The sequence below is a fragment of the Chionomys nivalis genome, chromosome 3, assembly GCF_950005125.1.
Source record: "Chionomys nivalis chromosome 3, mChiNiv1.1, whole genome shotgun sequence".
Classification (NCBI taxonomy): Eukaryota; Metazoa; Chordata; class Mammalia; order Rodentia; family Cricetidae; genus Chionomys; species Chionomys nivalis.
In genome coordinates, this window is record NC_080088.1 from 95,416,097 (window position 1) to 95,425,703 (window position 9,607).

The 9,607-nt window shown below is 40.0% G+C and overlaps 1 pseudogene; it reads right to left on the minus strand.

The window, feature by feature from the left end:
* LOC130871382 (vomeronasal type-2 receptor 116-like) overlaps positions 1 to 8,656 on the minus strand; it is a 31,631-nt pseudogene extending 22,975 nt beyond the window's left edge.
* Between the last annotated feature and the right edge of the window lie 951 nt (positions 8,657 to 9,607).

Below are 9,607 nucleotides of genomic sequence, written 5' to 3' on the forward strand. Positions count from 1 at the left end.
TGTCCATTGGTGAGAGAGGAGTATTAAAGTCTCCTACTATTAATGTGTGCGGTTTGATGGCTGCCTTGAGTTTTAACAATGTTTCTTTTACATACGTGGGTGCTTTTATATTAGGGGCATAGATATTCAGGATTGAGACTTCATCCTGATGAATTGTTCCTGTTATGAGTAGAAAATGTCCCTTTCCATCTCTCCTGATTGATTTAAGTTTGAAGTCAACTTTGTTAGAAATTAGTATGGCCACCCCTGCTTCTTTCTTAGGTCCATTTACTTGATAAGCCTTATCCCAACCCTTTACTCTGAGTAGGTGCCTGTCTTTGTGGTTGAGGTGTGTTTCTTGTAAACAGCAGAATGTTGGATCCTGTTTTCGTATCCAATCTCTTAGTCTGTGCCTTTTTATAGGAGAGTTGAGTCCATTGACATTAAGTGATATTAATGACCAGTGGTTGTTAACTCCGGTCATTTTTTAAGTTTTAAATTTTGTGTGTTCCCCTTCTTTGTGTTGCGCTGGTGAAGGGTCTCTAGTTGTCTGAGATATTGTGGTCATTGTTGGACTCCTTGGTTAGTGATTTTCCTTCCATTACTTTCTGTAAGGCTGGATTTGTGGCTACGTATTGTTTAATTTGTTTTTATCCTGGAAAATTTTGTTTTCTCCATTTATAGTGAAAGAAAGCTTAGCTGGGTATAGTAGTCTGGGCTTGCATCCATGGTCTCTTAGTTTCTGCAGTACATCTATCCAGGACCTTCTGGCTTTCATGGTTTCCATAGAGAAGTCAGGTGTAAGTCTGATAGGTTTACCTTTATAAGTAACTTGGCCTTTTTCCTTTGCTGCTCTTAGTATTCTTTCTTTATTCTGTATGCTTTGTGTTTTGATTATTATATGGCGAGAGGATGTTTTTTTTCGATCCAGCCTATTCGGTGTTCTGTATGCTTCTTGAACCTTCATAGGTATATCTTTCTTTAGGTTGGGAAAGTTTTCTTCTATAATTTTATTAAATATATTTTCTGGACCGTTGAGCTGCGCTTCTTCTCCTTCTTCTATTCCTATTATTCTTAGGTTTGGTCTTTGTATTGTGTCCCATATTTCCTGAATGTTTTGTGATGAGAATTTTTTGGCCTTGCTGTTTTCTTTGATCAGCATGTTTATATTCTCTATGGTATCTTCAGAATCTGAGATTCTTTCTTCTATCTCTTGTATTCTGTTGGTTATGCTTGCTTCTGTAGTCTCTATTCGTTTACCTAGATTTTCCCTGTCCAGCTGGCCTTCTGTTTGTGTTTTCTTCTTTGCCTCCATTTCAGTTTTTAAGTCTTGAACTGTTTCCATTATCTGTTTGATTGTTTTTCCTTGGTTTCCTAGGGTTTCATTCACTGATTTACTCAATTCTTCAAACTTTCTGTTATACTTCTCATCCATTTCTATAAGGGCATTTTTTACATGCTGTTTAAGGGCGTCAATCACTTTCATAAAGTCAATTTTATCTACTTCTTCATGATTAAGGTGTTCATGTCCTCCTGTTGTGAGGTCACTGGGTTCTGGTGGTTTCATATAGTTTTTCAGATTGTTGGGTGAATTCTTGCATTGGCGCCTGCCCATCTCTTTCTCCGAATGCTCCCCTATGGATCTTCTTTTACTGGATCAGGTCTCCTTGCCTACTGATGTACCTTCCCAGTGATGGCACCCTGCAGTGATAGCTCTCCTGGTGCTCCAGTGATGTCTCTCCTGGTACCAATATCAGATCTCCGTGCCCAAAGACGGCTCTCCTGGTACCCAGATTAGCTCTCCCACTGATGGCTCTCCTGGTGCCAAGATCAGATCTCCGTGCAGGTTGTGTAGTTCGTAAACAAAGCTCCTCCCTTGCTTGGTGCAGGCAGGCCAGTGAACCAAAGGAAGTCTCGCCTGCCTACTTGCCCTGAGGATTTGCCCCCAGCGCCAGACAGACTGAGCTGGATGGTGTTATGTGCCCAAAGAGGAAAGGGGGCAGAAGGAAGAAGGGTTCTGGATGCAAGCTGGGTGTGACAAGAAGAGAGAGGCTGTATGCAGGGTGTAGAGCCCCTGCAGGGAGCCCAGGGAGTATAGGGTGGGGGATGAGGAACTTCAGAGTTCCCTGTCCAGGGCTGCTTCCGCCGCCGGTCACAAACTCACCCCGCTGCTGTCTCTCCTGGTGCCGAGATCAGATCTCCGTGCAGGTTGGGTAGTTCGTAAACAAAGCCCTTACCTTGCTTGGTGCAGGCAGGCCAGTGAAACAAAGGAAGTCTCGCCTGCCTACTTGCCCTGAGGATTTGCCTCCAGCGCCAGACAGACTGAGCTGGATGGTGTTGTGTGCCCAAAGAGGAAAGGGGGCAGAAGGAAGAAGGGTTCTGGATGCAAGCTGGGTGGGACAAGAAGAGAGAGGCAGTATGCAGGGTGTAGAGCCCCTGCAGGGAGCCCAGGGAGTATAGGGTGGGGGATGAGGAACTTCAGAGTTCCCTGTCCAGGGCTGCTTCCGCCGCCGCTGGTCACAAACTCACCCCGCTGCTGTCTCTCCTCGTGCCTAGATCAGATCTCCGTGCAGGTTGGGTAGTTTGTAAAACAAAGCCCTTACCTTGCTTGGTGCAGGCAGGCCAGTGAACCAAAGGAAGTCTCACCTGCCTACTTGGGGCAATTGTTCTTATGGGGATGCCTGTCACATGCATCAATCCCAAACAACATTGAATCTGAACCTGTGAGGAGTCTGGGGGCTCCCTTATTCAGGCACAATTCTTTAAACAACGTTTCCTCTCTCCCATTGCCATCTCCCTTTCCTTTCTGAGAGACAGACAATGAAGAACAGGATGACTGAGTGAGATTCCTTTGTTTTAACGGTCTAGAATCATGTAGGCTTGAATCCTCTGGGGACTTTTGTGCTCAGATTTCTTTTCTTTTTTTTTTTATTGAAAAATAATTTTCCGCCTCCTCCCCACCTCCCATTTCCCTCCCCCTCCTCCTCCCTCTCCCCCTCCCCCCACTCCTCTTCTCCTCCCTCTCCAGCCCCAAGAGCTGTCAGGGTTCCCTGCCCTGTGGAAAGTCCAAGGTCCTCCCCACTCCATCCAGGTCTAGGAAGGTGAACATCCAAACTGTCTAGGCTCCCACAAAGCCAGAACATGAAGTAGGATCAACACCCCGTGCCATTGTCCTTGGCCTCTCATCAGCTCTCATTGTCTGCCATGTTCAGAGAGTCTGGTTTTATCCCATGCTTTTTCAGTCACAGTCCAGCTGGCCTTGTGCTCAGATTTTTAAAATTTCCTTCATCCACCTTTCTTTTTCTTTATCCTTTCACATTATACAACACCCTTGAATGCACTGATGACAGATGTAATTACCTTACGTTGCATCTGAGTTCAACTTGAAAAGAATATATGACCTGGTTTATTGCACACATGACTTCAGAATTCTTATCAGTATATAAGCAACCATGAGCCTTGGCTGATGATTATGCAAATGATATTACAAAGAAAATATACACCATATGACTTCACCACTATCTTGGTTAATGTCACCACTTGGGGCAAGCAAAATGGTGGCTGTCATTATACTTCATGGTCCCATTGAGTCCAATAGGATCCCCACACCTATTTTATAATTGACCATGGAGAAAATATTGGAACTCTATGGTGTTTATTTTTTAATTTTCAGTGTTTTCTTTTTTGTTTTAACATTAATCGGTTTTCCATGATATAATTACTGGCTTCTATGAGATCCTAATTGAAATGGACAGATTCCAAAAGAGATTCAAAGGATGAATTGCCACGAGTGAGACAAGCTGCAGCCAAGAAAGAACTACCATTGTTGTCTGCTTTTCTTTCTACCCAAATTCACAACATGTTTATTAAAATTCCTCTGTTAAGTTTCCCCTTAACAATGAAAATTATAAAAATCTAATCCCAGTAAGCAATAATCATAAATTGATTTATTAGAATTTGTCTTTTGTATTATTTATATATAAACTGTCAATGTGAAATTATGGTTTGTTGCTCACATCATGCACTTAATAACAAAATGATTATTGTAGAGGCCCAAAAATGTGAGTCTATTTCTAACTTGTCTGATGATCAGAGAATTTGGAAGTTGCTCAGAATGGTTGACAAGCATGGCTGCATGCCCCAACTCAGGATGTGATTACATGGTTCTTTTGACATTATGATAGCTCATACAAATAGATCCTTTCTATCTTGACAGATGGTCAGGAAATACAAACACGCTTCTTCTTCTTCTTTTGTAATTATGAGGTTATCTGGGGGAATGGTTGCTTTCAGGATACTTGGTCTAGTGTGGTTTTACTGCCTAAGCAACAGAATGATAATGACTTGATGCCTCAGAGTGTTAAAGCAATAAACTGTTCACATTGTCCTCTGTGTCATGTTAAGAAGTCTTTTGTTACCTTCTTCTCCCTTTTGTGTTAGGGTATAAAAGAGTATGGAGAATTGAACATGGGCAATATTAGTATTCACTGGAATGCCCTCTTGGAACTTTTTATGGTTTATGTTTTTATTTTTTTCATGCATCTTTGTATTCTTTACTAATATTTCTAAATCCCCACATGCTGTAGGAATTCCTACAGCCAGTACCCTTTAAGATACTGGCTTACTTGGGCATGGCCTCTTATACTATAAATGCCTATGTAAGTGTGCTGTCACCCTCTCTTTTGGTTGCAGGATTTGGTTGATGTTCCTCATTCAAACAAAGGATTGTTATCTGTGAGTCTGCCCTAAATAAATATCTCTTTATTATACTCAATTCTGAGGTAGTGTGGGATTTCTTTTTAGTATCCGTCTTCATCTGGCGCCCATGTGGACCCAAACTTCACACCTACTAAGTGGACTGCCTTAAAGGTTTAACGGGTTAACAGCCCAGAAATTCTCCCACCCTGACTGCTTGGCTTGCTTTTACCTACTAAGCAGTTTTTTATAAAATCCCCACCACAGTGGAGCTAAGTGCATTAGGCGACCTGGAAATTTCCTAAGCTGGTGCACAATCCCCCCTCCCCAGCAGTATTTCCTGCCTCAGGGCGACTTGTGTAGCTTCCAGTTTGTGCTCCCTGCTCTTGAGTTCTGGGCTTCTTGCTCCACTTACGGACTTGATTTAATTGCTTTTAATTTGTCAAGCAAAGCATATCTCTCAGTATTTAACCAGCATTAAGGCAGGAAGCCAAAGTAGTGCTGGACTGTGCCTGGCACCACCAGTTGTGCCACCACTAGTCACGACTCTGCAACAACGACACCTACTGGACAATAAAGATTATTACACCTAAAACAATTTACCAGACATTATTACGTAAATATTTTATTAATTAATAAATCAATAAACTCGAAAGTTATATAATGGCAGCACCAATCCATTCCTGAGAGAATGTTGAACACCAAAGACATTCTACTTGGAGCATTAACCTAGATCTTTAGCAGGAATACACACATTTAATGCAGAACTAATTCTGATGGAAACCTATAAAAGGACAAGAGGAGAAAGGAATTGCTGTTCTTTGCCTGCTTGCTATCACTTACCTAACAAGTCCATTACTTCACTGGCTTTAGAATCTACTTTTTCTGGATTTTAGAATATATATCAAGATAAATGGCTTTGAAATATCTAACTCTGGGATTTACCTTGATACTCTACAACATGTGCTCAGAGGAATATATATATATATATATATATATATATATATATATATATATATATACACACACACACATATATACAGGGAAACGTGTAAAGTTTAAAAAGTGCCCATTGAGTAATAATGCACACAATAATAACTACTCTGGAAACAGAGATACAATAAGCCATTTTATGTAGAATAGAAATAAAAAGACAACATGTAAATTGAAAAATAATATATTGATAGAATTTGAATGCAGATTTTAAGAACTTAAAGTATTCATGCTATACCATATTATACAAAATTCACCCCCATAAAACACATACACACAAACAAAACCATGCATTTGAAAAGCTAGACAAGAAAATAGAATGTTGTCATAATGAAAAATGTCTAATTTTTGTAGAAATGTGTTTCTATATAGGAGTGAGGGGGCCACTTGTTTGTCCTGGCCACCTGGCTAGCTTAGCCCCAAAAGAACCACACGGAAACTGTATTAATTAAATCACTTCTTGGCCCATTAGCTCTAGCTTCTTAGTGGCTAAGTCTTACATCTTAATTTAACCCATTTCTATTAATCTGTGTATCACCACGTGGCAGTGTCTTACTGGTAAAGCACGTCTATCTCTGGCGGTGGATCCATGGTGTCCCCTGACTCTGTTTTCTTCCTCCCAGAATTCAGGTCTGTCTTCTCTGCCTACCTAAATTCTGCCCTATCAGGCCAGGGCAGTTTCTTTATTCATTAACCAATACTAGAAACACATAGACAGAAGGACCTCCCACACCATACCTAGTAATGTAAATACATTGAAATAAATGTAAATTTCTACAGGAAAAATAAAATTGAAATATGATTTAAATTACAAAACAGAACAAGAACTAAAAACAAAACAAAAAACCTAATCAAGGTGATATAAAATCTCCAAGCCTGAATGCAGTTTTCTGGAGATGAGGCCAGATGTGGGATACTTGTGCCATATGTCTTTAGTTTCTATTTTAAAAGTTTTATGAGCCTCCAAAATGATTTCTATAAAATCTCTATACATTTTCATGCCCACCCGCAGAAAATAAGGATTTCTCTTTGCCATCAGCCTTTCAAATACTTACGATTAGAATTCTTGATGTTAACTATTATACTGTGTTAAGCTGGTACTTCTATATAATTGTAATTTTCTTTACACAGCAATCACACAGCCAAGTATCCTTTTAAACAAGGAGAAAAATGAGCAGTTGAAGACATAGCCTAAACAAGAAATGCAGGTGACAGGCTGGATATCAACATGCAGTGAAGTAAAATTAGACCATTATCCTCCACCTTGCATAGGAATCAATTCAAAACAGTCCACAATCCTAAGCTGAGAACATGAAACATTGAAAGTTATAGAAGAACACACACCTAACAATTGTCAAGACATTGGTGTAGGCAAGAAGTTACTGCAAAGAATGCCAATGTCACACAAATTAGCTTCAGGAATCAAAAGATGGTACCACACAAAATGAAGATGCAAATGTGGAAAAGAAATATTTTGTAGAGCAAGGAAAACTATAACCAGAACACCATATGATGAGAGAAAACGCCTTCCATTTGTTCTTTAGATTTTTGGCTAATGTAGAAAGGTTTCAATTAACTGAAGAAGTTGTAAATCAAGGGAATAAAGCCTCCAACCAACAATGAGTAATGACATGAGCAGATCCTATACAAAAGAAAAACACATACACCTAGCACCTACTTTAAAAGGTTTTCAACATCACTGATCATCAGGAAAAACCAAAACTAAAAAAGAACTAAGCATTGATTGTTTTTAGTATTTTAGTATTTTAGATACGCATTGGTTCCACCCAAGGCCTTGGGCTGTCTGAGCTGAAAGAGGCAGTGCTTCTTGTTTGACTATGTGATGTCTTATGAGGAAGAAGGGAGAATGGTTGGTCTTTCTTGGGTGGTAAGACTAGGAGAGGTGGCATAAAGCAGCATGTGATTGGTCCCCAGCTTTCCAAAGACTTTGAAACTTGATTTACCATATCCTGTATTCATGAGTGTATTACCCCCTTTCATATTTAAAAATTCTTAATACCCCTTAAACAGACACATATGGATTTATTATAACAAGTGGCCTTGTTACCTATCAACCTCTGCAGCTGTTGGTGAGTTTGGATCCCTGAGACACAAGATCCCCACCCCACAGCTTCCTGCCCTCCAAGTAGTTTCAGCCCCCACCACATGCTCCCTTAGCCACCTCTGTTTGCTACAGGAGTCGCTTGCTAGCTTCTGCACTAGGTGCATTGAACTCTGGGTCCAGCCTGACCCATCTTATTTATTTATTTATTTATTTATTTATTTATTTATTTATTTATTTATTCATTTATTTATTTATTTGGCAAAAAGGAGACCTGGCACTCACTCTGTTCTGGCACCAGCCCTACAGCTCCCATCTCCCATCTCCAGCTTGGACAAGATCTTGCACCCATGAGCTGCTCTGCCCCTGAGGCCAGCAGCGATGTGCATGCCCTTTCACACCCCTACCAAACTGCTAAGTTGGAACAATGCCTGTGGTAAATTGGCCTGAAGGCCTGAAGAGTCCACATTCCAGCTTCCAGGGTTCCCTGTGGGAGTCAGTGTTACATTCTGCCTCCCGACTCCACTTAAGCACCAGACAGATCTGCTCAGGTTTTTGGAGCACCACACAAGTTGAGGACTTCTAAAATCGTTCAGTGTACTGCTTCATTAGTATATATAATCTGTTGTGCTCTCTATAGTTCTGCCTAGTACTTGGGGGTACCAGGTGCAAGTTTGCTTGGGTGAGTCTCTAATTTACAGGCACCCACTCTGGGAGCCTGACTTAGCCTTATCTGATCTGGTCTGGTGGTACACCTGCGGCTCCTGCTGGTCAAGCGTTGTCATTACAGCCTAAAAATAATTAGGACACCTAGAACAGTCTCCAGAGGATTTTTTTCTGAGATCATACAGAAATTTAAAACCTTTTTTGTTTCTACTATGGATGGAATTTTAGAAGAGATATACGACTTACCTTGTACGTATACATTTTTAGCTATAGTTACTATTAGTCTGGAAATTCATATCATATCCTTAAAAATGATTTGCTAACAGTGCCAAGAGTGAGAAACTTACTGAAATGGTACAGACTTTACAAAGTGGTAATGGGGGATTAGCCAAAAGGATTCATTCAATTGGAAAATGATAATAATAAATTGGCAGGCAAAGTTCATTCCTTGGAACATGGAAATGATAAATTAGCAGATAAAATTCATTCCGTGTCAAATGGTTATGAAAAACTGGCAGATAAAACATTGCTTTGGGAAGACAATCTGAATGCCACACAGGTAATATCTAAGGATGAAAGGTATCATTGATGAATAAAATGAAAATTTTAGAATTATATGCAAATGATGAAAACAAGAAACTGATTGATCTAATAAAATCACTGGATTCATTCATGTTCAGAAGTTCAGACCCTACAAAAAGTGGTGAAAAATAGAGTTCAAACTTGAGAAGAACTTATTATAATGATAAAAAGAGCATTAAGGCACCAATGAAAGGGATTAAGGGAGCTTAACCTCTGTACAAGCTTACGAAGTCAGAGATGGCCCGCCTATAGTCATGAGTTCACTTGCTATGATCTATCCTGTTATTATTGTGTAAAGTCAGCTAATGTTAATTGTCCTGAAGGATATGCAGATTGTATATGGGAGTCTATACATATGAAAGATTTCAATGATATTAAGGAAGCAATAGTGTCCTATTACACATTCAGTATATATAAGGTAGATGCTGAATACCTGGTCTTCTAGGAGTAGAATCACTCTAAATGGCTGGAATCAACTAGTCTCAGAAGTATTAGAATATAGTCATCAGTTATCATGGAAAAACTGGTTGAGAGAAGAAGCTAAGGCCCTTGAACAGCAAGATAAGTTTAGATGTTTTGAGATTTCTCATCTCCTTGGTGAGGGCTGTTTTACTGACATAAATAAGCAGA